Source organism: Oryctolagus cuniculus, chromosome Y (genome assembly GCF_051225735.1).
Source record: "Oryctolagus cuniculus isolate XC-2025 breed Fujian yellow rabbit chromosome Y, ASM5122573v1, whole genome shotgun sequence".
Classification (NCBI taxonomy): Eukaryota; Metazoa; Chordata; class Mammalia; order Lagomorpha; family Leporidae; genus Oryctolagus; species Oryctolagus cuniculus.
Window position 1 is genome coordinate 14,948,017 of NC_142889.1, and position 5,666 is coordinate 14,953,682.

The window sequence follows — 5,666 nt, forward strand, 5'->3', positions numbered from 1 at the left end:
TAATAACCTGGGAAGTTGGTTAAATGGTTGTTGAGAGTGGAAATTTATATGATAGCCAAGCAACCTCACACACTCGGTAGCAAGAAGGAAATAACCACAATGATACAACATAGATAGCAGTTTGTCATTTTATTAGTTAATTTGAGAAGCTTTTATGCATCTTTTGAGTAAGGCAGTCAGAGTTAGAAAGATGGAACATTTAGTTGAATTTGAATTTCAGTTAAACAACATACATATTAGTATAATTATGTTCCACACAATATTAGGGTGTCCTGGACTTTATATAGCAAACACCCCTGCAGCAACACAATATGTGATACACATAGTGCACAAACACACTGCCTTCCACTCAAGCATGTTTACCTAGAACCTATAAAGATTTAGCTTTAAAACTTTCTTCCTTTTGAAGGATATTTTGCAGATAAAATGAAATATTCCAGGATAATCTAAGAGAACCCAGACTAAAAAGTAAGCTGAGGTGGCATTGGGTACAGCTTGCCATTGTCTCCTGCAATTCAGTGAACTAGGGGCCTTCATTTTGCCATAGTGGGTAAAGCTACAACCAGCAATTCCTGCCCCCCATATAGGTGCCAGTTTATGTTCTGGTGGCTTCGTTTCTGACTCATCTCCATGGTAATGGCCTGGAAAAGCAGCAGAAAATGGCCTGAGTGTGTGGGTCACCACCACCCATGTGGGAGACATGGATGAAGCTCCTGGTTTTGGCCTGACCCACCTTGGACATTGCAAGGAGTGAACCCACACTTCCAGGGTCTTTCTGTATCTCTCCCTGTAACTCTGACCTTCAGCTAAATAAGTATATCTAAAAAAAATCAGTGAAATGTTAATAGGAATGTTGACTTGGTTTCTTCCCAGAACATTCCTGTTATGTGGGAAAGTTGAAGTAAGCATTGCTCATTAAATGGGATAGGACTTCATTGCCTAATAAAAATAAATACCATTAACTCATGAATTCAGGTTACCATGCTACACAAAGAATGTTTTAATATTGGGAAAAAAGTCATACTATATCTGCATAATGAATCTGAGATGATATGATTAGAAATCATGGAAAATATGTATTTTAGAAAAACTGCGTGTCATGGTTGTCACAGAGAAAAGGAAGAACATTCGTGCTCCTCCTCCCAGTGCCCAGGCTGCAGTGGCTACAGCAATGGGGTCAAGAACTCTGACCTTTCACTGACAAAAACAATAACAGTTTCTTCCTTCCCCACAACCCCTGTGGCACCCCCAGGCTCTTGCCATCTACCTACTCAGGGGGCCCAGTCTCACTGTGCCCTGCCCTCCTCTTTGGGGGTTGCCCGCCGCCAACATGAGACCTGCTTCCAGGCCACTTTGGTGCCAAATCCTGAGGTTCTCGAAGGATCTTGCTTCACCTTGGCTACAAATATGGAGGGGCTGGTTCATTACAGAATGGGGACCCACAAGTGGTTGAATTACCACCTACAAAGACCTCTCTACCAGAATCTCTAAGGGATGGCCAGCCTCTCCCTGTGCTTTCAGATCATTACACCAACCTGGTTCCTGGCAGGATCCAGGTCGTCATGGGTTCTGCTTCTGTGGAGCAATTTCTGGGCAGGATGGACCTACAGCAGCTCCAGGTGGTGGAGTACTGTACAGTCTGTGGTGACAAAGCCTCTGGCCATCACTATGTGGCTGTCAGTTGTGAAGGTTGCAAAGGTTTCTTTAAAAGGACCACGCAAAAAAAAAATTTCTAGAGCAACCAAGACTTCATCATCAGCAAACATCACTACAATCACTGTCAGTTTTTCCAGCTGAAAAAATGCTTGGCTATGAGCATTAAAATAGAATCTGTACAGAGTAAACAGATGTCCTTTGATAGCAGTGGGAGAAACTGAGCAATTGTGCTGCTTCACCTGAGAAAATCTATATCCAGAAGGACCTGAGAAGTCCTCTGATATCCACAAGACATAGAAGAAGCAGGGATGCTTGTGAATGTCTAGCAGCCCAGGATGGCACAATTCTCTTTACTCCAAGGCAGAAACAAGCCAGGGAGCTTAGACACACTGGCAAACGTAGTGACCTCCTTGTCAACCTAAGTGAATCCTTGAACAATGGTTACACTTCAGAAATCTAGCTAGAGGGCCAGTCTGCAAGTGAGATTGCAGGGCATTTGATACCTTAGCTAAAGCACTTAATACCACAGACAGCTCCTGGCCACCAAGCCTGATCAAACAGATGGACGCCAGTGGAGGAGGGAGCATCCATGTCACCAGACGAGACCAGTAAGCACCTGTCATTGAGGTTGAAGGCCCTCTCCTTTCAGACACATACTTCATGTTTAAGCTCACAATGCCCAGCCTGATGCCAAAGCACCTCAATGTGCAGTACATCTGCAAGTCTGTGTCCTTCCTGTTTTTCCTCTCCATGCACTGGGCCAGTTCAGTCCAAGCCTTTCAGGCACTTGGGCAGGACTGCCCTCTTCACTTCCTCAAGGGTCTGTTGGCCATGTGCAGACACAGAGCCTCAAACCTGTCAATACTGTGGCTGTCTTGTTCCCTAACATTTTCTCCACTGTTTTTATTTTGTAAATAATACACAGTGAAAATCAGGGATTTATGAATATTAGAGAGTAGTCACCAAATTATTTTAAGAAATATACAAAGAACATTTATGGTATCACCCTATAAAGTAAGAGTCCCCAGACTTATCTGATGTAAGCCTTTAGTAAAATTATAATCAGGTTTGTGAACACTGATTCATTGATAGCATCCACATGAATTTTAGCCAATTCATAATTACATTTTGTCAAATTTACAATCCCTTGCATATTTTGAACACTCCACCATCCAGAGATGTACTGATTAATCATGGACAGATTATACATTGAGCTATTCCATTGTGGTGTAGTGACACATATATATCTCTCCAATTTTTGTCACAATCCAATTGAACATAATTAACAAGTCCCTCTGTCACTTCCCTTAGGAGATTTATGTTCTATTTTAGGGTCATGATCCCATTATGCAGATCCTGGATATAACTTTGTATCATTTACACACCAATATGGAGCTGCCTGATACCATTCTAGCACATGCATACCAGGTGGGTAAGGAACAGAAGCCCGATGTACTCCTTGAACATTTACATTGCTAACCGTAGGTGTCGCTAAAATATTAATAAATTTTCAGGCTTGCAAATGTCCTGTCTTCTTCCTAAGTTATTGGCTTGTTCCACAAGTGCTTTCAGCACTCTCCATGTCCTGGCCCACTTTTGATCTCCCTCAGTGTTTTGGGGATGTGTAGCCTCTTTATCCCCTGTTGTATGGTGTGATTGGATGTGTAGGAGAGGGATCCATTGTGATCTGGGTTCATTTTTTGGAAAGACAAAAGCATATCCTCTGCCACAGGTTAGTAATGGGCTAGGACCACACCATTGATTAGTTTAGAGATCCTTCCACTGTACCTGAGGTAACGGAGTTCAAGAGGCTAATGGGGTCCAATGAGTCATAATAGGAGCTTCTTGTTTGTTATTTAAGGTAAAAAAATAGTTAGTAAGGCTTTTGATAATAATGCATGTTGAGAGTGGGCTCCCCCCTTGTGATTTTTTTATATGTGTGCCTTTAATCTCTGATGATGGTGCTCCACAATAGCTTGAATTATACTGTTATAGGGAATGCCCGTGACATGTTGAATTGTTCCTTCCTCAGGAAACCAAGGATTATATACAATAGTAATTTCCGAAAGGCATTGAAACTATGTGAACACTTTAATCCTCTTGTCTTTAGCATACGTTTTCTCATAGCTATGAAATGCCTTCTTTCCACAGTGGCTGAATTTCCCATGACTACCTGTATTTATGGGACCAATTACCCCTATTTACCCGAACTGCCATGGTGAATTTCTCTCCTCTCTGAAAGTGCTGTGTGCCAGGATGAGTCCTCTGTCCCAATCAGAAGCAGGAAAGACTAAGGCAAGGACTACAGCTGCAGTGAGCAGCAGGGGTTGGCAGTGCATTACAGATGATGAAAAGATAGCAAATGCAAACTGTGCCAGCCCCACATTGAGCACAACTTATGCTGCTTATTTTCTCAAGCAGCAACCCAGTGAGCCTGAAATACTGTAGAAAAATGATTGAAGGCACTGAGTGAAGACTCTGGGACTATCTTCTCTAGATCAGCCATTTTTTTTTCAAACAAGAAATACGGAGTCTGGTATGAGAGGTTTGACAGGGAGGCTTTGTTTTCCACAAAACTATAACTACAGGAAGGACTTAGGTCATCAGAGAGGAAACAGACATGAAATCACCCACAATATTGAGAAAGGAGGATGTTGTGCACTTCTCATACAGCCAAATTCCCTATTGCTCCATGCAGTGTTCTGTGAAACTAGGACAGAGTTCATTGTGTGCAGCCCCCTCTTCCCTTCCTCAAGGGTCTTTTGGCCATGTTAGGCAAGAGCCTCCAAGTTGTCAGTGCTATTGATGTCTTGCTTCCCAACACTCTCCACCATTCTGGCTGCCATTATAAACCACCTGCATAACAGCATCCAGGAAGACACACTCTCCATCTACTAGATAAAACAGGTCATGGAGCACATCTGGAAGCTGTAGGAGTTCCGTAACTGCATGGCAAAGCTGGATATAGGCAGCTATGAGTATACATACCTTAAAGTTATAGTTCTCTTTAGTCCCGAGCATCCACGTTTGACTGAACAAGCCAAAAAATTTCAGGAAAAGGCACAGATGGAGTCGCAGGGTTATATTCAGAAAACCTACTTGGAACACACCTACCAATTGGCCCAGATTCTTGTCTGCCTGCCAGCATCCAGGTTCATGGGATCCAACATAACAGAAGAATTTTTTTTTACTGATCCCATTTGCAATGCTTTGATAGCATAATATCCTATATCCTCAAGATGGAGACTGCAGAGTACAGCAACTCGATCCCAGGATCCTGCCTGTAGTGCACACCTCATGCCCACCCAGCAGCACAGGGTCCTCCAGACCAACCAAGACACAAATGAGATAAAAATAGTGGCATTTTGGCATGTGAGGATAGTCTCAGTTTGTTAGCCATTTCCTACCTGGTTTCTTTTCATCAGTTAACCCCAAACAACCACAACTAAAAGACTAGTGGATCTGTTCATGCCTAAGAAACATTTTAATGCCTTTTAATGAAATATCAGATTTTGGAGCATTCTTTTAACTCAATTTATATTTAGAAATTCTCGAAAGACAAAAAGCAAAAATGAAGTTTTATAATGTCAGAGACTGGTATTAAAGAAAACTAAAAGAAAAAAATAAAAACTATGTATGAATTTAAATAGTTTTGAAAAAATAAACAATTCTACTTTTAATAAACCTTCTTGAAGCTCCCTTGTGTATGTATGTTAAGAAATCTTTGACCCCCGTGCTCTTTTTTTACCATCCCATTATTCATTTTAAGCATGCACATTATGACTAAAAATAGTATAAAGCGGGCCAGCGCCGCGGCTCACTAGACTAATCCTCCACCTTACGGCGCCGGCACACCGGGTTCTAGTCCCGGTCGGGGCACCAGATTCTGTCCCGGTTGCCCCTCTTCCAGGCCAGCTCTCTGCTGTGGCCAGGAAGTGCAGTAGAGGATGGCCCAAGTGCTTGGGCCCTGCACCCCATGGGAGACCAGGATAAGTACCTGGCTCCTGCCA

General features: G+C 42.6%; 1 pseudogene; it reads left to right on the forward strand.

Moving 5' to 3' along the window:
- The first annotated feature begins 1,811 nt into the window (after positions 1 to 1,811).
- Positions 1,812 to 4,984, forward strand: LOC149119272 (nuclear receptor subfamily 2 group C member 2-like; annotated as a pseudogene).
- Positions 4,985 to 5,666: the final 682 nt, after the last annotated feature.